At 44.2% G+C, this 22,667-nt stretch overlaps 2 long non-coding RNA genes across 12 annotated transcripts; one reads left to right on the forward strand and one right to left on the reverse strand.

The window, feature by feature from the left end:
* Window positions 1–3,007, reverse strand: LOC109762985 (uncharacterized). 10 transcript variants are annotated; one of them, XR_005753746.3, is made up of 7 exons: window positions 2,743–3,007; window positions 2,602–2,647; window positions 2,496–2,523; window positions 1,580–1,645; window positions 894–966; window positions 733–797; window positions 1–387 (listed from the first exon to the last, which is right to left on the reverse strand). It is a non-coding gene; the product is annotated as an uncharacterized lncRNA (long non-coding RNA). The 10 variants fall into 10 exon arrangements; XR_012181471.1 differs by having other exon boundaries at window positions 733–800; XR_005753738.3 differs by lacking the exon at window positions 1,580–1,645.
* A 746-nt stretch (window positions 3,008–3,753) lies between these two features.
* Window positions 3,754–8,117, forward strand: LOC109762969 (uncharacterized). 2 transcript variants are annotated; one of them, XR_006662254.2, is made up of 3 exons: window positions 3,788–4,304; window positions 4,378–6,455; window positions 6,917–8,117. It is a non-coding gene; the product is annotated as an uncharacterized lncRNA (long non-coding RNA). The 2 variants fall into 2 exon arrangements; XR_006662253.2 differs by having other exon boundaries at window positions 3,754–4,304; window positions 4,378–8,117.
* Window positions 8,118–22,667: the final 14,550 nt, after the last annotated feature.

Genomic DNA, 22,667 nt, shown 5'->3' on the forward strand with positions numbered 1-22,667 from the left:
TTAACTGAAAAGGTTTCTCATAATCAACACAGCAAAACAAGTAGCAATGTGCAAGCCATTACAACTATTTTTATTACAAAGGGTATTGATACTTTACCAGTGAACTGCACGTTCATACAATAATGTGTATGTCACTAGAAAATAAACTTCTAATTCTAATTCTAACTATCTAAAAGTTGAAACCAATTTGAGAAAAAAATGGAAATTCTCAGTGGAAATCTATCTAAAAATTCTATAGCTAGTTTGGTACATCAGCTTGACGGCTTTCGCAGCTTTTATGGAAATGACTTCTAGAAAAATGTGAAGATTCCCTTGCACGTTTCAAGATTATTTCCGATATAAAACCTGTTATAATCTGTCCATATAATTAGTTTTGTCCTCTAAATCCTGCAATAAGAGCACATTACCATCAGAAAAGGTGAAGGGAAATATAGAGAAGCAGAGCTAGATAATTTTAAATAAGAAATATACATTGATTTCACAAAGAATAGTTATAATTTGTGTGTTTCTTCTCTATAGAAGTAAGACTTCTTAGGATTGACTGGTTATGCTTGTCGACACTAGTAATCTTCCGTCCAATAGAAACTCTACACTAGTGGGGATGACACAACAAAGAAGTTTGAGCCAGCTGATCTAGAGATAATGCAGCTTATCTGTCAAACAGATGACGACTACATTATTCTGAACCATCTTTGTCAGCAGAAAAGGTTGGAACATGGATAAATCACACACCTTGTATTGGTCCCACATTGATTGCTCCTTATAAATATGTATTCTTTTCACTTGCAAAAGATCATCTGCTGAACATTTCCATAATGTTAAATCCTCAAATATCCGAAAACAGTAAGAAAACATTGTCTCTTATGATAGTGTCAATGCAATAAAAAACTTACTGGCTGTTTGCTGAAAGAAAAGAATCACAGTGATGTTTGGTTATAGCCCACGTCGATTTGACAATATTATAATCTGTATAAAAATGACCAGTTAATGTGCGGACAGAAAAAAAAATATTGTATGTGGTTTGGTTAAAGCCCACATCAGTTTTATATTATTACAATCTGTATAAAATTGACCAGCTAAACTGTTGCCAGAAAGAAATTGCAGTGTTTTGTTTGGTTATAGCCCACATAAATTTGGCAGCATTATAATCTGTTGTCATGTATAAAGGTAACACAGAGAAACTTTGATCACCTTAACATACTACAAAATCTAGTCTTTATATACACTCTCGGATATATCATAAGTATATTATACTCTTACGTGACATGGCAACAAAATAAACGTGCCCCCATTGGATAGTAGCACAAAACAAGTGGACAATGGTATGGAAGGTGAGGTAATACTATGTAGAAGTATTAATATTATCATACTAGATCCTCCGTGATATGTACAAAAACATGAATCCCATCATTAATTCTGATACATAACAAGGTGAACTCAACCAACAACCGAAATTAAAGATCTGATCAATCGCTCATGGGAGTTGTACTTATTGAAGAAGGAAAAAAATGTTTGGGGGCAAACACAAATTGACAATAAAAATATCAATTGGAAGGAGGATCATGGGGTACCACTGTACCAGGTGCCTTCCATAGGAGAGGATGGACACACGGCTGCACCTCCGCTACCTCCTTCAACATCTAGCCTGCCAGCGCAGGAAGGAATCAATCTATGGCTGCAAGGTAGTGGTATCGGCTGCATCTTCCGATGGGGGCAGGGGGACTTTGGTTGGTAGCGAGCGGCATCACCCAGATGTCATGGAAGTATCAATGTCGGAAGTTATCCCCGTCAGGAGCCATGGATGCGCCGTATCTGGGGAGAGGGATACAACTTTTTTTTGTTTCTTTCAGGGGTTAGGTATAGGGCAGCTGTGTGTAACAGGGCGTTGATCTGGTCAATTTGTTGACTCAACAGTGAGTCGCATCCTCCATTGTCAGATACTAACATGCATTTCCCTATGCCCTAGCTGACTTGTGTAAAATCAGAATGTTTCAAGGCTATATCAGATAGGTTGGCGAACCACAATTTGCCTTTCCAGGTGTACTGGATCAAACTGAGCGGAAAACTATATCTAGTTTGGATCTTTTTCAAATTGTACATAACTTGGCTTGTTCTGATCTTACTCATGCCTAATTAAGATGCAATAAACACTTCCCAAAATGGTACAAGTAAGACAAATACTGAGCATCTACCGAGCTAAAGTAAGCAAAAATCCATGAAAATAATCGCACTAGCCATTAGTGGTGGACCAAAAAATATGCCTTGTCAGTCTCACGAAGTCATGTGAAGCCAGAACCTATAAAGTAAAAACCCACATAGATATGTCATTTTTGCTTCGTAAGTACTAGGCGAAAGTGATGCTAGTTTCTGGAAGCTAAAACTATACATCATCAAACAATGAACGTACAAATCATGTTGGAATTGCAACTTAAACTGGAACTCTCCCACAGAGAGTAAAAGTAGTCTACTTAATGGCCAGTCATTCGAACCTGCACCTGATTAATGTATTCGCTCCTTCTCCCCCTAAAAAGGAACAAACGAAATTAGTAAGTTGCAGAGTGAGATGCAAAATAAAAAAAATTGTCAAGCTGCAGGACACACCACCATCGAGATTTACTTCATGAGATCTGATGCATCAGGATCAGTTCTGTGATTGATAGAGGCGTGGGATGTGTCAACTAAGGAGCTGCGTTGATTGATTTAATTTAAAAACTGTAGAAGAGATGGGATTCGAGGGAGCACCTTCTTGACATGGCGGATCCCATCTTGCGGGACGCTGTGGCGATGAGAGTTGGGAGGGGCGCGACGTGGCAACGGGGAGTACGCCGACGGCTGGCGGGGCTCCGACCAGCGAGGATGCCGACATAGGAGAATGGGAAGTCGCCGGCCGAGGGTGGAGTTGGCGCCGGAGGGCAGAGCCGGGCCGAGAACTGCCGCGGGGGATAGGCTTTGGTGGCGGCGCAGATTGGGATTTCTGTGGGAGGTGGAAACTGGAAAGACGGGGTGTGGGAGGATTACACGGAGTATCTTACTAGCAAAATAAAATACGAAAAGCCGCGGGAAGTCTTTAAGCGGTAAAATAATGAATTTGCGAGCGCCAAATATCTCGCGGGCTTAACAAATCGTCTCACAAATCGCCTCTAAGTTAATTAAGAATATAAATTTATTGTATAAATGCATCATTCTAAAAATAAGATTGGGATGCTTATGTAAACGTCTCAGGAAGCGTCTTTAGCATGTTAGTGTCCTTGCCATAGAGACGAATATAAATAGCGTAAAAAAAAGTGACCCTACGCGATTATTTTGTTGTAGTGACACTACTACTCAGCCCGGAACATCCTCTGTAAGGATGGTTCTCAGGTGCTTGCTAAGTGCAACGAGGCTTCCGATGAGCTGACCATCTTTGGCCAATAAGGAAGTGGATTACCTAAATTATTTACCACATCACATGGTGATTTAAGTGGAGATGGATGCAAATACCCAAACCCCTATATCTGGGGATGTTTTCGCCTTGAGATTTAACCACTTGGCTGAAAGTGACCCTCTGGTAATCCGGTACATGGCACGTGTATTTTTTTGGGAAATTACCGTGTACGACTGCGTGGTGTATCTAAGTTTCAGTTTCAAATTTTTTGAACGTGTGTAGGGCTTGCGTTGGCTCGTTTAGTGTTTTTTGCTCGGTGTCTATCTGTTATGCGGTGTCGTCTTCCTTCCGTAGACAGCAGTGCGGCTTCGATCGTTGCATTCAGACGTTGCTGTCGCTGCCGCTTTGACTGACCATAGGCTCCAGAGCTTGCTATCCTTTCTTATCGGTACCGCTTTTCGCGCGTTTTCTGGAGTTTCTCCCATCTACATGGTGTTGTCGCTACCGCTTTGTTCGTTGGTTCCAGAATCTGCTGTTCTTTCTCATCGGTGTGCTCTTTGGTCAGCGTTTCCGTGTTGAGGATGATGCCGCACGTCAGGTGGTGACGCCTGAGGAGATTGGACCCCCTCCGATCGAGTCCCTCAATCAACGCTCGTCTTCCTCGCCCACCTCGCGGCTGCGCCCACGACCATCATCTCGGCCACCTCCCGGAGCCCCCGTCCCCACGGCCGCGCTGGCCCCCGTCTTACCTCACGCCGTCCCTCCATCTCCCATGTGCGCAACCAAACTGGTGCCGCACGTCCTTCCGGCCCGGCTGCTCCACCCTCCTCCAGCCAGCTACTCCAACCACGGCACGGCGGCCGGATCCAATCTATATGGCGTGATGGCAACCAAATCCATGACGAAAAAGTGGCCCAGTGGTTCCCGCCATCTCAAGCAGGTATGTCTCCTCCCCCCTCATCCCCTCTCGCGAGCGCTTCGATGTTGTCTCACGGTTTCCAGCCCCTTCACAGCCATCGGCCACCTGCAGCAGCCCCAGGGTTGACGGCGTCTCCCAGGCTGCCGCACAGTCCTGCTCCGGCAGCCTCGACCTGCAGCTCTGGCACATGGTACAGGACGCGTCTCTGCTATTCCCGTGCAGATCCACTGAGTTGATGATGTTGAATCAGCTGTGGCTTCCGGACCGATCATGGAGTTATGGAGGACGTACCTCCATTGTGGAGATGGTTTCAGTTACGCTACAAGGGATTTCATTTCTCACTGAAAATTTATGTCAGTCCTTCCTGATTTGCACGTGTTAATACAGCTGCTGAACAACGGTTCTCTCTCATCATCCATTGTGCAGGTTTAAGGACATACATAGGACATGGCAGCTCAAATGAGTAGCTAACTGATCGCACTTTTTTCTCAATGCTTTTTTATTTCAGTTAGTAACATACTGTCAGTGATCTTTTTTTTAGAACGAAGGCTCAAGAAAAGCCCGGCTTTGAATTAACAAAGCCATCAACCGGCCAGGATTACAACTCCAAATATACCACTCACCAACTAAAGCAAAGAAAACATACAACAAAGATACAGGGGCACCAAGGAACAGCTCACAAGGCACATACTACAAGCTAGTTAGAAAGATTGGCGTAAAGCATATAGCTTGGAGATGCCACTATCCTCTTGCACGCCGAAAACCTAGGCGAAAGCGAAATCCTGGTCAGGAGAGTGCACCGACGATGATGCAAGGCACGCCGTTGCCAAAACCTGGGCTTGAAGAAAGACACATCCATCCAGATCCATCGTCAAAGAAGGCCCCTGCCTCCTCGCCTGGCTCGAAGGCGCCGCACCGTTGAGCGATGGACATGCTCACCCTAGAGCCTAGATGGATGGCCTCGAAGAAACCACTTGGGCGGAACCAGGCGTTCCCGACATGCCGACGATGACTCACCTAGAGCAGAGCAACACCATATGCCAAAGTTCTGACTTGGAAGAGGGCGAGCGGTCAGAATGCACAATTGGGCAACAGCGAGGGCCAAGACCAAATTGGGAGCTTCGGCTCGCTCGACGAGCTGAAGTGCAGCCACCGTAGGAGGGGAACCCTATCCCCTCCCGTCCTGGAAGATCCAAGGGCACCGGAGGAATAAACTACAGCCCGGCGAAGAGCACCATAAGAACTTGACCCAGCACCAAGGAAGACACCGCCACCGCTGGACGCACGCTGCCGCCGCCGACACACTCCACCCAGACCACAACGAAGCCCACAACCCATCTTTGTTCCCAAAACAGCGCCTTCAAGAAGGTTACGGCGCCAAGGGCGTCGCCGCTGCCCAACAAAATTGAGGATTTCTCCCGGGAGACAAAGGGGAGGGGGATGGGGAGCAAGACCTGAACGGCGCCTCCGGGAAGGTGCGCGGCGCCCGCGGGCGCCGCCGCCGGCAAGGCTGGCTGGGGTTTCCCCCGGTCCTACATCCTGACACCCACTCCCACCCGAGCAGACCGAGGCCCCGCGACGAGGCTGGCCGGATCTGAGGAGGGGAGGAGCTTGCTGGAGAAGAAGGGCAGTGGGGGCGGCCAGATCTGATGCAGCCGGAGCAAACGCAGCCGCCGCGCGCTGGCCCGCATTATTCGGGGATCTTGCCGTCCACACGGCCGAGAACCGCCGACCTGCGCCCGCGCCACCGGATGCCGAAGCCGGCGACGCCTCACCAGCCGGGGCCGCCGCCCCAGATCCAGAGGCCCCCCACGGACGAGGCGAGGCGGCGAGGGCCCCGCCGCCACCTTCATCGATGGCGCGCCAGGCTAGCTCGGCGTCAGCAGTCTCCGGCGGCGGCGAGGGGAGGGCGAGCAGGGGAGGGAGGCGGCGGGGGTAGGGTTTCGCCCCTCGGGTCGCCCGAGCGGGGCGACACGAGGGAGGGGGAGTTGCTTTTGGCTTACCCCTTTCCGTCAGTGATCTTTTGGTGTTGATATTTCAACCTCGCCCTTACCCTTGATTCTCTCTTCCACTGTGTGATCTTCGGTGAGTCCTACTAGGATGGAAGACGCTGCAATAATGTGTGAGCAATGGATGTTGGTTGCCTTTGTGAGAAACTACAGAAGCTCTCAGGTAACAAATACACGCAAGATGATTATTTTAAGTACCGATGCACCTTGCAATACATGTATCTGTTTTGCATTCATCCACTACGGATTATAACTATTTACTTGTTGTTCCCGTTTATATATAGGAGTGTGTTTTCCGAGTCGGGTTTTCTGACAACTATAGCATGTGTGACATGATAGGATATATTTTCTCTGCATTTGTAAAGGACCAAAATGAAGATTGATTATAGGTTTTTAGATTATTTATATTTCTCTTCAATACTACATGTACTGTCTCTGCTGACTGGCATTTTTTCTTTTGCCATCAATAGTAGCACTGAAAATCAATGAAATTCATCTGTTCGCATGTTCAGTTAGCTTGGCTTGATTCCTATTTGCAGAATCTAACTTTCCCTTTCCGTCGAGGGTTTCCTCAGCTCTATAATTTTCTTCTATTTTCTCATCCAAATTGTGTTTAAATGATAGGGATCATTGCGAATTATGACCAGCAAGCTTCTTTGTTATGGCTCATTTCATTGACCGGTGTATGGTTGGTTGTTACCATCTTAAACCCATAATTTGAGATCTTGAAGAAAAGGAGGGCAACAAAGCTTTAGTTTTGGGCTGTTGATATCATATAGTGAGCATGCTAAGCAAAACTAAGTCTTATTGCATGCTGTCGTAATGTGTAGTTGGATGTTAAGCTAATAACTTGGTAGATGAAATCTAGTCAATCTTGTTGTATAAATTATAGCATGGTGCAGACTGATAGCTGAAATTTAGTCTATCTTGCATTATAAATTCCGGCAAATGCAGTTGATCTTGCTGTGTAATTTCTGGCATAGTGCAGACCAGACGGCAGGAGAAAATGACTTGCCATACTGGTACCATACAACACTATGACGATGGTCGATGGATACCATTGTGTAAACAAATCTCAACAGTGTTATCTTGCATTTGTACGAGCATCTGTGCATTAGTTAAACATCCTTTTTTTATTCTTACTTGCCTTGCTTGATATGAGCACCAGCAGTCGTCCCCATGCCAAACCATGTGCTGCTACAAGCCGTGAGCCTTTTATGAGCGCCAACACAACAACATCATCTAAGCATGGATCAAAATGGATACTCCAAGTCTACAAGGACAAATGCAATCCCGCATGTACATCTTCGATGCGAATCTTTATGCTATGTAAATCTGCTAATTAAATTTTTATTTAATCTAAGTAAATGGAGTTCTTACAGATCGTATCATGTTTTGGTTTGTAGGGTTAATCATGCGGTACTACATTGTAGCTTGTAAAAGCACGAGCTTTATTTTTGCATGATTCATGTTTTTATAGTTCCATACATGGTTATCTAATAAGCTAGCTAAAGTTAGGTGATGGTCTCACACTAGATGGTGTTATCCAATTTATACATCTTCACAAATGCTGCTTAGCTAAAATTTCCTTATTGTTCAAGAATAACAGGTATTCAAGCAATATGACAACGAATCCATTTGTATCATATGTGGGAGAGAGCCTGGTTATTGATACAATGCAACTTTACTTTGAACAAAATGTTCCTTGAAAGTTGGTGACACTTCCTGGATATCGGTACAATGCAACTCTGTTGTATGGAAACTGCATATTAATTAGGTCTTTTTACTATACTGCATATATACAGTTAGTGACACTTCCTTGAAAGTGAAGGAAATATTCTTTATATTGTAGCTCATGTTGATTTTTGTATGTAACAGTACTTGCACTGCATGGCCTTTCTCTGACTTACGTTTATTTTTCGAGGTCACATAGCAGACTGTCTTGCTTAACATCGATTGTACTTCCTCTATAACGTATACGATGTTTTTCGACACTGTCATGGACTCTAAGAACGCATTACGAAAAGCTACGGAGGGAGGACAAGGCTAGATACTTATGTTAATTCCCAGTTAATTTCTTCACATTACAATGATGCTATTGTATTATCCAGCCTTGTGTTATTTGATCATCCCTTCTCCATGCCCAGTACAACCAGTCACATTTTCAAGAAAATGATGGAAATGTGCCTTTAATTGCAACTCATGCCAATGGTCTATACAGTCAAGTACCAGAGGTTTGGTGAGTTTGAAAAGAAAGTACCAGAGTATTTGGAAGTTGTTCTTGCCATATTTTTTGAGACATGCCTACTTGTTTGGAAGAATCTGCTTTCTCAGGATATATATCACACCATCCAGGGAAGGTTTATTTTCTGTTGTCTTCTCCCTGAATAATAGAGGAGATGCATAACTAGCTTGATGCTTCACATATTTAAGGAGCAACCGTTGGTTTCATGGTGTGAAAAACAGTGGAAGTTAAGTTCTGTTAGTACTGGTTGTCTCATTCCACGGAAGTGACTCCAAATTGAATTTAACATGTACACATGAGTCTTCCTTTTACCACATATGCAATTTCAACATAAAGTACCAATTTCATCACTGGCACACATCAAGCGAGCACTTGAACAAGGATGCTATGACCTACCGAAGAATCTGCCCTTTGTGAACTCTTTTCGTTCAATCAATATTACAGGATCCGTACACCATAACATGAAAAAAATATTAACATTAAAAATAAAGTGAGCAAGCAAAAACTGAATAATTAATGAAATAATTATATATAAAGTGCAATATTGTTTTTCATATAATGTATCAATAGGCGCGGCGACACGCCGCGCGGGCTATGCTAGTATAGGCTATATGGCCTTCCAAACTATTTCCCAGGATCACCACTGATATTTTGGCAGTCCTAGTGCAACCTAGGTACAATGAGTCCAATGGATATATATAAAAAAAGTACATCCATGAGTATATATTGCATACCATGCCATTTATAAAGACATGAACATAAACAAATGTAATTCTCACCAGAAAATGAAATCAAATCATTTCTAGTGTTCCATATCGCCCAAAGTAGTGCACATATCCCTATCCGAATATGTTTCGCTATAATGTAATGCAACATGTAGAGGTTCTCACTGGCGGACCTCCCCGGTTGGCAGGGTATGGCGCATGCCATACCTTAATTTTGAGCAAAAAAAATTTATAACTAGTATGCATCAGTCGCTAGCAGAATAGGCTGCCTCGTCGTTGCCAATACGTGATGGGCCGACGGCCCGACGCAGCGAGCGACACTTCTGGCGAGCGGCAAGATGGGCCAACACCCAGCCAGGTTCGAGCGTCCGCGCGAGGCAGCCAGCAGGTTCGAGCGTCCACGCGAGCGAGCAGAGACGCAACACACTCGACCACTCTGTTCTCTCCCCACGACGCCAACCCTAATCCCTAAGCTAGCGCTGCCAGCGGCGGCGGCGGCTGGCCAGGTCTCCAGGAGTGGGCGGGCAGGCAACGGCGAGTGACGGCGGGGCAGCCAGTGGCAGGGCAGGCAACGGCGGCGCAGTCGGGGGCGCTAGAGGGCGGCGGCACCACGGCAGCAAGCGGCGTCTCCAGCCAGGGCCTAGGCGCCTAGCAGCAGCAACAGCAGTCCGGCCATCCGGCCGTCCGGCCACTTCTGAGTCCGGCCGGCGCAGTCACGGCCAGATTGCCTGAAGATGGAAAGGAAGAGAAGGCAGTAGGAAATCCAAAGGAGAGGGGAGGAGGTGATTTCTCAATTTTCCTGAAAAATCTTAGTGAGACTTCGCCCCACCTTAAATTTTTTTCGTGGTCCGCCTCTGGAGGTTCTTGAACGAGGTGGTTGTTCATGGCTTCTTTCTGAATTGATTGCAGGAAATCAGTTGCCAAAACAAAGATAGGGGGAGGATCTCCTTGTATCACCCTTTTATGGTGAAAATATTTCCCCTAAATACCATTAAGAAGCATTGATCTGGTTCCTGCCCCCAAAAACATTTACATCCATCCAATCCATTTCTGACCAAAAATGTTGGCTAAGAGCTTCAATCAATATGGTTATTCTTCATCTCATTCATATTGCAGAAAGTTATTCTTCACCTCGTTCACATCAATCAATATGGTTTTATCCAATCAAGATCCAAACAAGACTAGTTGGCATGGGCACTTGAATGTTTACATCAGTGTCATCACTCGAACCACGAGATGATTATTCTTTTGAGAAATCATTTGACCTGATTTATTTTTGCAATATGTTGGCTAAGAGCTTGGTTATGATCTTGATAGCGCAGTTAAGCCATGAGATTGGTCTAAAGTCACTTGGAAGCATTAGAGCATCTACTTTGGGGATGAGAGTAATGAAAGAGGAAATGACACTTTGCAAATTCACCGAGCCATTATAAAAATACTGAATAAGCATATACATGCCTTTTGAAAGTATATCCTAGAAAGCTTTGATGAAGGCCCCATTAGTCATCTGGGCAAGGCGCTTTATCTAAATGTAGAAGCCTAATCACTCAATCATTTTCTTCTTTTGTGAAATGAACTTCAAGAGCTCGCAGGTTCTCACATCTTTGCAGAAGAGAGATAGGATCAACAAATCACTTTTAGTCACTGAAGTACCGAGTCTTTCTTTTAATGATCTCCACAATATAACAACTTTGGCTTGATAGCCATTAATTTCCTGACTGATTCATCATGTAATGTTGCAATATGATTTCTTCTGTATTTAATGGTGGCCTTTATATTATTTTTGTATTTTCATCTCCTAACTTAACCCATTTGACAATAGCTTTGTGTTTGGTGTTCCGCTTTGTAAAATGAACATGATGATACCAGACACGTTGCCACAGGAACCGTGCTAAAATAAATGTATCAATAAGTTGTTAAAACAAGTAAAAATAATAAAAATACAAATGTAAGAGTATTCTTAGTTAACAAAATGTAACAATAAAAACAATAAAACATAAAAGTATGTGACAAGATGATGTATAAAAAGAGAAACCTTTTGGACCCAAGATAATCTGACACCATCTTTTAACAAAAAATGTGAAGCATAAACTATATATTGTTGCTCTAAGGGTCCAACACATATATCATTCCTAACCACACAAAAATTAACGCAAAAAAATAAATTGTGACCAACATTTTTTTGGAAAAGGAGGATTGCCCCTGTCCTCTGCATCAGAACGATGCATGTAGCCATATTATTAAAGAAATATCCAAAAGGACTGTAGTCTAGTACAAGCTCACTCGGAGCTTAAAATGAATGAAAAAGAAGATAAAATTTGCCACAACCGGGGAAAATAGGTCAAGAAAAAATTGTGACTAACATGTATCACTTGATTCCCCAGAAAAAAAGACATGCATGACTTAATGAAGTGGCATGGTTTGCAGGGATATATTAATGCAAGAAGTGTAACTGTAGTGCATATATCACACGATTTTGATTGGATGGCTACAAAGAATTAAGGCGATGTGAAAGCACTTATGCTAAGAGGAATTTAGTAATGAGAATTAGCTATTTAGATATACTAGATACTAGATATATTTAAGTATTGCATTTATGTATGTAAACGCATTGGGTCCTTATTTCTGATGAGGTCATTGTATATTTGGCCATGGCTTAGAGGCAACGCTCCCACAAGAAACACATTATCTTTAATCTTTATAAGATGGACACTTGTGAAATACTTCCTCCGTTTGGAATTACTTGTTGTGAAAATAAATAAAAACGAATATATCTAGAACTAAAATACGTCTAGATATATTCATTCCTTCGACAAGTAAAAAGTTTAACCACACGCAACAGATCATAAAACAAAGTCGATCGTGGTGCAAGTCATATGATTCTTTGGGAACCGATCTAGCTTACTCACTTCAATACATGGAACTAAAAGTGTGATTTGTACATATTGACAATATCTTTAAGACCTTACTTTGAGCACTAGTATCTATATGCACAGAGCCATATACTCAAATTTTAAATAGTATTCCTCAAGAATATCTATGCTTATGATTTTAGATATTTTGACCGTTGATTTGAAAAATCATATGTGTAGATTTGAAAATCATGGATTTTGTTAATTTGACTCATGACATATTTTAAAACATCAATCCTTCTATATACCAAAGGGAGTATGCAAGCCCTGATAATTTCGAAAGAAAATCTGTGCATATTTTTCTATCAACGTCGAGAATAGTCAGCACGCACGCATGCAGGCATCTTTAGACCAAAAGGAAACCTGCAAATGATAACGACCGCCGGAGCAAAGTATCAAGGAGGAGAGCGAGCAAGGGCGTGCGTTCACATCGCTCCGGCGCTTTCAGCTCCGGGCATGCGTTAATCCTTCCCGTAGCTATGAGTCAACTTCCTCCATGCATTGTTTCCTCGTCAACTCGACCATCATTCTTCTTTCCACGCTGTCAAAATGCCGAGCTGTTGCGACACGTCTAAAAATTCTTTTCAACGCACGAGAAGAGCTCGAGAGTGTGTGTGTAGATTAATGAACTGGAAATTGGAGCTGTCTCTCGTCATAGCCATGTTTAAGTATGTAATTAATTAGTTGATCAGTAGCCGAAAATGCCAAACGGAGACCGAGCTCTATGAAGGTCTTTATTTGAAAACTTTAAAATTCAAACTTTTAAGTTTCAAAAAATTCTGAAAATAAATACACATATAGCTAGATACATAATGTACATGTGTGCAAATTTTTAGGTCAAAATACATTAAAACGTGAGCTACACAGAAAAGACAAATCTTGGGCTTTTTAGCATATGTACTGTTCATCTTTAAAGTCCATGATTTTTATTTTTTGTGTGCAACATTCAAGGTATTTCATCCTGAAAATTTTCACACATACACTTTACATCCTTGCATACATGTGTATTTTTTTCAGAATTTTTTAAAACCAAAATTTATGAATTTTGATTTTTTCAAAATTAAAGGCTTCATGAAGCTCGGTCTCCAAAATGCCCTACTTATCAGTAGCATCATGTTACTACGACCTTGCTGCTTACCTGTGTATGTACTGTGACTCGTTCCATATATTGGCCCTCAACTAATTTGACTGTGTACCTCACTGCATCACTCTCAGCAGTTAGGGCATCTTCAACATGGACTCGCAAGCAGACACGGTATTTGTTCAAAAATTGATCCGGACCGGTGTCCTTCATGTTAGAGATATATTTGAGTTACATGAATTTGATAGTTTAGAATTTGTAATCCGTCTCCTACTTTATCTTCAGAAGACTTCTAGCCCTCCAAGTTGTGTACTCAATATATACTCGTCATCAAAGCTCAGTAATACATCCATCATATTTCGTCAATCCCTCTCTATCCCTTCTAACATGGTATCTGACTGGCGCAATTAAATTGCAGCCCACTTTCGGTCCACGTTTAGGCCTGAGGGAGCCACACGTGAGGGGGGTGTTGACGTATAAATGTATTGCCTAGTCTCTTCCATCAGATCGGTGTTTTGGTTGCATTGCCTAGAGCGTGCAGTTCTAGACAGTCTGACCGTCCGTGATGCTGCTGTTGTCTGCGACGCTGCCGCTACGACTGCCGCGCGGGGGGGGGGGGGGGGGGGGGGGATGTAATCCATCTCCTACCTTATCTTCAGGAGAGGCTTCTTGCCCTCCAAGTCGTGTACTTAATATATACTCGCCCTCAAGGCTCAATAATACATCCATCATATTCCGTCAATCCCTCTCTGTCCCTTCTAACACTTCAACTCTATACCTCAAATCCGCATCAAAGAACAACATTCTCCCAAATCGCTAGCACGGCAGTAGTGCCTCCGCCAGCCAAACATATGCGTATACAATTGCACATTACTATTATTATTCCAAATCAGTGTATATGTATGTATGTATTTGGAAAAAAAAAGAAGAAAAGAGATCCATCTAGCTTTCGCCATTTTAGTAGGCCTTCCGCCATTTTTGGTTCGTCGTGTGGATGTCCGGACTCCTGCGAAGTCCCTTTTGTTTGGTTCTAGTTTGCAAAAAACGGATGTCTGGACCGGCCCGCGGATGGATGCAGGACTGCGTTGGGTGGCAAACTGATCGAGCTGTCCGGATGCTTGCAAGAGGTTTGAAGGTCCGCTTTGGAGATGCCCTTAGGGCATTTTCAAAGCTGACCCTCAAATCACTCTCAACCGTCCGGACTGCACGGTCCGAACATATTGTATCATCCAACGCGGTCCTGCATCGGTCCGCAAGGCAGTCCGAATGCACTTTCTCCCATAAACCGGAGACAAGCATGTGGGGCTTTGCGGGCGTCCGTACAGCAGCTACGCCCGCTTCTGACCACCTTGGCCCACCCAAAACCGTCCTCCCTCGCCCACGTGTGTTCCTGCCCGGCGCCAGCTGTCCGCATTCATGCCGCTGTAGAGTGGCCACTCCCCATTGAGCTAGCTATGGAGCGGATGCGACCACTTACTAGCACCGGCATTGAAGTGGCGCGCCGGACGTGGGCGCCGCATGCGACGCGTCCGCGGTGTCCGCACCTATTCAATACCGGAGATGCGTTACTGTATGGGATGGAACGAATATCTATCTCACCCATTCAATGCCATGTCCGTCCGTATGCCGCCATTAAGCAGGCTTGCCAGCTGAGAAACTCACTCCGGTGCTGCGTATTGACTCACCTGGACGCCTGGCCTCACCAGAATCCACTATTTAAAGGCGGCCACACCCGATTTACTCCACACCACAACACAAGCCACTCCACATCCTCTTCCCTTGCACCACATCTGCCATGACTGCAGGCGGCAACGCTCTGTGGGAGAGCCTTTCAACGGAGATGAAGCACGAGGTGGCCACCCTTACGGCCGCCTGGCAGAGTCGCCGTGCTAGACGGATCAAGGCCGGCATGCCGGCCAGCTCGTCCGAGGCCTCCTCCGACGAGGATGGCCCCATGATGGAGACGGGCTCCAACGACACCGCACCGGAGCCTGCACCTATGCATGCCGGATTCACCACGGAGAAGGCGCAGGCACACTACAACGCCGACATGGCAGAGGAGCAGCCTACGTTGGCGCCTATGTCGGCGTTCCAACAGGCGCAGGAGGAACGGCGGCATGACCGGTTCATCCTAGAGCAGCATCGGCTGGCCCAACGCTAGATCAACGGCGAGCACGCGAGCAAGGAGGCCGCGACAGCCATCGCTGCGGTGAACCCCAACTTCGTTGCGGAGCAGCGTGCGATCTACGAGGCCATCCGCGCTCACGCCGCCGCTCAAGGCGCCGCTCGCCAGGAAGCGGTGTCCGTGGAGGCAGCTGCAGGCAATCGCGGAGGAGAACAACGCCAGTTACACCTCTTACGCACCGCCGACGAACTATCGGGCAGCTCGTTGGACGGTGACAGAGCCGGCGCCACCGTTTTCATCGTGAACCTCACATCCACCGACGACGGACAGGCCGCGAACTCTTCTGAGGATGAGTAGGGCACGGGAGACGGCAAGGCCTTGTGTCCCATGTGGGTCGGTCCATCTTCCGTGTTCCACTCTTGCTCGTCGGAGACCGCACTTTCACTTCACGGGTCTTACCGCTGTCGGCCATGGAGACAACAGATGAAGGACGTGATCGCCGGCGCGGAATAGAAAGTAAGTGGACGCCGACCGGCCGCCACAGTAGGATAGGTTTAAGGTCGGTTTTTTTATTCTAAATGTTTAAAATGTAATGAAAATCTGACATGTTTGTATGAATCTCGTCCGATTTATATGAATATCCGGAGTGTTTGCATGAATTTCATCCAGTGGATGACCGTCCCCCGCATCCGTATCCATAGACTGGTCCCCTATCCGCAGATGGATGCGGGAGAAAATTTACAGGTCGGCATTGGAGATGCCCTTAGCTCTTACCTCAGCAAGCAAGGAAGGTGTGGAGGAAAGTATGAATTCTCTGGCACCTCTACAAATTCCTGCTTCCCTCTGCGAAGGGCCTATCTATTTACTTTTATGTTGAGTCATCACCCTCTTATTAAAAAACACCAGTTGGAGAGCACTGCTGTCATTTCCATGCATTACTGTTAGTTTGCATTGAGTATGACTGGATCTCTTTTACCATGAATTACAATGTTTAGTCAGTCCTTGATCTTCAGAGGTGCTCTGCATTTATGTTTTACGGTCTCAGAAAGGGCTAGCGAGATACCATCTTGTTATATCATATTATGATTGTTTTGAGAAAGTGTTGTCATCCGAGATTTATTATTATTGCTCGCTAGTTGATTATGCCATTGATATGAGTAAACATGAGACTTAAGTGTTATTGTGAATATGTTTAGTTCATAACGTTTGCTGAAACTTGAATGCTGGCTTTACGTATTTACAACAACAAGAGCTAACAGAGTTTGTAAAAGTTTTTCTTTATCACTTTCAGTTTATCAACTGAATTGCTTGAGGACAAGCAAAGGTTTAAGCTTGGGGGAGTTGATACGTCTCCATCGTATCTACTTTTCCAAACACTTTTGCCCTTGTTTTGGACTCTAACTTACATGATTTGAATGGAACTAACCCGGACTGATGCTGTTTTCAGCAGAATTGCCATGGTGTTTTTGTGCAGAAATAGAAGTTCTCGGAATGACCTGAAACTTCACGGAGAATATTTTTGGAATATATAAAAAATACTGGCGAAAGAATCAACACCAGGGGGCCCACACCCTGTCCACGAGGGTGGGGGGCGCGCCCCCTGCCTCGTGGGCCCCCTGGAGCTCCATCGACCTCAACTCCAACTCTATATATTCACGTTCGGGGAGAAAAAAGTCAGAAAGAAGGATTCATCGCGTTTTACGATAAGGAGCCGCCGCCAAGCCTAATCTCTCTCGGGAGGGCTGATCTGGAGTCTGTTCGGGGCTCCGGAGAGGGGAATCCGTCGCCGTCGTCATCATCAACCTTCCTCCATCACCAATTTCATGATGCTCACCGCCGTGCGTGAGTAATTCCATCGTAGGCTTGCTGGACGGTGATGGGTTGGATGAGATTTATCATGTAATCGAGTTAGTTTTGTTAGGGTTTGATCCCTAGTATCCACCATGTTCTGAGATTGATGTTGCTATGACTTTGCTATGCTTAATGCTTGTCACTAGGGCCCGAGTGCCATGATTGCAGATGTGAACCTATTATGTTTTCATGGATATATGTGAGTTCTTGATCCTATTCTGCAAGTCAATAGTCACCTACTATGTGTTATGATCCGGTAACCCCGAAGTGACAATAATCGGGACCACTCCCGGTGATGACCGTAGTTTGAGGATTTAATGTATTCACTAAGTGTTAATGCTTTGGTCCAGTACTCTATTAAAAGGAGGCCTTAATATCGCTTAGTTTCCAATAGGACCCCGCTGCCACGGGAGGGTAGGACAAAAGATGTCATGCAAGTTCTTTTTCATAAGCACGTATGACTATATTCGGAATACATGCCTACATTACATTGATGGACTGGAGCTAGTTCTGTGTCACCCTATGTTATAACTGTTGCATGAGGAATCGCATCCGACATAATTATCCATCATTGATCCAATGCCTACGAGCTTTTCACATACTGATCTTTGCTTAGTTACTTTACCGTTGCCACTATTACAATTACTACAAAGCTGCTACTGTTACTTTTGCCACCGTTACCGTTACTTCCATACTACTTTGCTACTAAATACATTGCTGCCGATATTAAGTTTTCCAGGTGTGGTTGAATTGACAACTCAACTGCTAATACTTGAGAATATTCTTTGGCTCCCCTTGTGTCGAATCAATAAATTTGGGTTGAATACTCTACCCTCGAAAACTGTTGCGATCCCCTATACTTGTGGGTTATCACGCTACACCGAGTTCCTGCGGGAGGAGGAGGAGCGCCTCGTCGAGCATGCAAAGAGCCTTACCGCCGAAGTGGCCGCGGCACACGCCGCCTCAGAGGCGAGGAATAAGGAGATCTACGAGGAGAACCACCGCTTCGAGAGGGGTCGTCTGGAGCGGCAGAGGGTGTTCGAGGCGAGCGTCGCTGAAGCTGCATTAGCGGCAGGCACCGCATTGCGGTTGCCCAGCTCGTCGGTAGGCTCCTCCTCCGCCGCCTCTTACTGAGCGCGCTCAGCAGAGGAGAGGCAGCCGGAAGTAGTACAAAGCCCCTTCGCAGTAGTAGTAGTATTTAGGGGCTATTTTGTTCAGTTCATCTGACTATAGATGTGGTGGAACTGTACAACGTACTTAAAATTAGCTTGTATATATAGTTGAACTAGCTATTTCAGTACGTGGTTGGCAACAATTGGGGAAAAGTTTGGTCGGTTCAGCTGTCGAGTTGAACTGTTTGTATAAATTAAGAACGACTGCTTAATCTATGAATGATATCTATGCTTAATTACTGAATTTTAGTTGCAAAAATTAGATACTGCTAGTGATTTTTAGCTTCATATTTTGACAAATCACAGTGTTACAAGGATTGACAAATCTTACCAAATTGTTTGTACGTGGTTGCACACGGGTCATCCAAAACAACCATTTGCCTTGAAGGGATGCACAAATCCTGCGCTGCTCTCACTTTGCATACGGGTGTTCTATCTAAAACGTTTGCGATCAAGAGCTACAGAAATCCTGCTCGACGCATTTTCTCTTAGCTTTCGGGGGAAGCTGTCGGTTTGCATACGGGTGTTCTAACTAAAACGTTGGCGATGAGTGTTTTATATTTAAAAAGCGAATTAAACTGCGGCTTGGGCGCCATTAATGGAGAGGATGCGAGCAAGGCGGGCGGCCATGGAAGTCAAAGGGCTCGCTTCCCAGTGAGCCTGCGCACTCAAGGACAGCTTGCACGCCTCTCGGTCAGCCTGCGCACCGGACGGCGCTCGCACGCCTCCCGTTCAGTCAAGGTCAAGCAGCTGTCCGCATGGCACCTCCTACGGCCATTAAAACCAAGACACGTGGCGTCACGTGAATGGTTAATAGAATTTTGGATTTACTAGAATTTAAAAACCAGGCATCTCAATGTTTTGCCGGCAATCAACGATGCCCTGGTGTTTGAAATTCTTCCCATTTCTTGCATGGGACCTAAGCATGCACCCAAGGACATATATTTGATTTTTCAACCAGTTTATATGCACTGGAGCATGTGCATGTAGTTCAAATTTGAATTATGCACATAAATGCATTGAAAACTCAGTTAATGCATAAAAATGTCCAAACGAACCCCGAAAAATCACAAAAATTCACACAACACTCCTGTTGCTCTATGTTGACACGAGAAAAAAATTGGATGCAATAAGAGGCAATGGATATCGTTTCGTCCACAAAGATGGGACGTTCCCTACCGAAAACCATAATGCTTGTTGTGAGAAGCTCCGATTTGTGAGAAGCATACACCCAAACCTGCCCCAAATGGGACAAAATTTGTACCACCGCATGTTGATGCCGCTCCATGATAGCATGCCAAGTTTCATGAATTTCAGACGAGTTTTGGATTTACTAGAATTTAAAAACCAGGCATCTTAATGTTTTGCCGGCAATCAACGGTGCCCCGGTGTTTGAAAATCATTCCCATTTCTTGCATGGGACCTAAGCATGCACCCAAGGACGCATATTTGTTTTTTCAACCAATTTATATGCACTGGAGCATGTGCATGTAGTTCAAATTTGAATTATGCACATAAAATGCATTGAAAACTCAGTTAATGCATAAAAATGTCCAAACGAATCCCGAAAAATCACACAACACTCCTGTTGTTCTATGTCGACACGAGAAAAAAAATTGAAAGCAATAAGAGGCAATGGATATCGTTTCGTCCCCAAAGGTGGGACGTTCCCTACCGAAAACCATCATGCTTGTTGTGAGAAGCTCCGGTTTGTGAGAAGCATATACCCAAACCTGCCCCAAATGGGACAAAATTTGTACCATGGCATGTTGATGCCGCTCCATGGTAGCATGCCAAGTTTCATGAATTTCAGACGAGTTTTGGATTTACTAGAATTTAAAAATCAGGCATCTCAATGTTTTGACGGCAATCAATGGTGCCCCGGTGTTTGAAATTCATTCCCATTTCTTGCATGGGACCTAAGCATGCACCCAAGGACACATATTTGATTTTTCAACCAATTTATATGCACCGGAGCATGTGCATGTAGTTCAAATTAGAATTATGCACATAAAATGCATTGAAAACTCAGTTAATGCATAAAAAAATGTCCAAACGAACCCCGAAAAATCACACAACACTCCTGTTGTTCTATGTTGACACGAGAAAAAAATTTGAAAGCAATAAGAGGCAATGGATATCGTTTCGTCCCCAAAGGTGGGACGTTCCCTACCAAAAACCATCATGCTTGTTGTGAGAAGCTCCGGTTTGTGAGAAGCATATACCCAAACATGCCCCAAATGGGACAAAATTTGTACCACGGCATGTTGATGCCGCTCCATGATAGCATGCCAAGTTTCATGAATTTCAGACGAGTTTTGGATTTACTAGAATTTAATACCAGGCATCTCAATGTTTTGCCGGCAATCAACGGTGCCCCGGTGTTTGAAATTCATTCCCATTTCTTGCATGGGACCTAAGCATGCACCCAAGGTCACATATTTGATTTTTCAACCAATTTATATGCACCGGAGCATGTGCATGTAGTTCAAATTTGAATTATGCACATAAAATCATTGAAAACTCAGTTAATGCATAAAATGTCCAAACGAACCCCAAAAAATCACAAAAAATCACACAACACTCCTGTTGTTCTATGTTGACACGAGAAACAATTTCAAAAGAAATAAGAGGCAATAGATATTGTTTCGTCCCCAAAGGTGGGACGTTCCCTACCGAAAACCATCATGCTTGTTGTGAGAAGCTCCGGTTTGTGAGAAGCATATACCCAAACCTGCCCCAAATGGGACAAAATTTGTACCACGGCATGTTGATGCCGCTCCATGATAGCATGCCAAGTTTCATGAATTTCAAACGAGTTTTGGATTTACTAGAATTTAAAAACCAGGCATCTCAATGTTTTGCCGGCAATCAACGGTGCCCCGATGTTTGAAATTCATTCCCATTTCTTGCATGGGACCTAAGCATGCACCCAAGGACATAGATTTGATTTTTCAACCAATTTATCTGCACTAGAGCATGTGCATGTAGTTCAAATTTGAGTTATGCACATAAAATGCATTGGCAACTCAGTTAATGCATAAAAATGTCCAAACGAACCCCGAAAAATCACAAAAAATCACACAACACTCCTGAGGTTCTATGTTGACACGAGAAAAAAAATTTGAAAGCAATAAGAGGCAATGTATATCGTTTCGTCCCCAAAGGTGGGACGTTCCCTACCAAAAACCATGATGCTTGTTGTGAGAAGTTCCGGTTTGTGAGAAGCATATACCCAAACCTGCCCCAAATTGGACAAAATTTGTAACACGGCATGTTGATGCCGCTCCATGATAGCATGCTAAGTTTCATGAATTTCAGACGAGTTTTGGATTTACTAGAATTTAAAAACCAGGCATCTCAATGTTTTGCCGGCAATCAATGGTGCCCCGGTGTTTGAAATTCATTCCCATTTCTTACATGGGACCTAAGCATGCACCCAAGGACACATATTTGATTTTCAACCAATTTATATGCACTGGAGCATGTGCATGTAGTTCAAATTTGAATTATGCACATAAAATGCATTGAAAACTCAGTTAATGCATAAAAAAGTCCAAACGAACCCCGAAAAATTACAAAATATCACACAACACTCTTGTTGTTCTATGTTGACACGAGAAAAAAATTTAAAAGCAATAAGAGGCAATGGATATCGTTTCGTCCCCAAAGGTGGGACGTTCTCTACCGAAAACCATCATGCTTGTTGTGAGAACCTCCGGTTTGTGAGAAGCATATACCCAAACCTATCCCAAATGGGACAAAATTTGTACCACGACATGTTGATGCCGCTTCATGATAGCACGCCAAGTTTCATGAATTTCAGACGAGTTTTGGATTTACTAGAATTTAAAAACCAGGCATCTCAATGTTTTGCCGGCAATCAACGGTGCCCTGGTGTTTGAAATTCATTCTCATTTCTTGCATGGGACCTAAGCTTGCACCCAAGGACACAGATTTGATTTTTCAACCAATTTATATGCACTGGAGCATGTGCATGTAGTTTAAATTTGAATTGTTCACCTGAAATGGCTAGAAAACCAATTTAATGTATAAAATGTTCAAACGAACCCTGAATAATTCCATTTCTTTTACGACACATATAGAGTTGCATGTTCACTCCAGATAAAAGGTCTAGCAATTCAAACACCGTCCATTGCCGCTGTGACCCCATTATGTAATTCAAATCAAGATGAAAAATCAAGTAGATCGCACACAGTTTATTATCAGCAACTGTGTGAGATGTAGTACAAAATATTTTGGA

This window comes from Aegilops tauschii, chromosome 4 (genome assembly GCF_002575655.3).
Source record: "Aegilops tauschii subsp. strangulata cultivar AL8/78 chromosome 4, Aet v6.0, whole genome shotgun sequence".
Lineage (NCBI taxonomy): Eukaryota > Viridiplantae > Streptophyta > Magnoliopsida > Poales > Poaceae > Aegilops > Aegilops tauschii.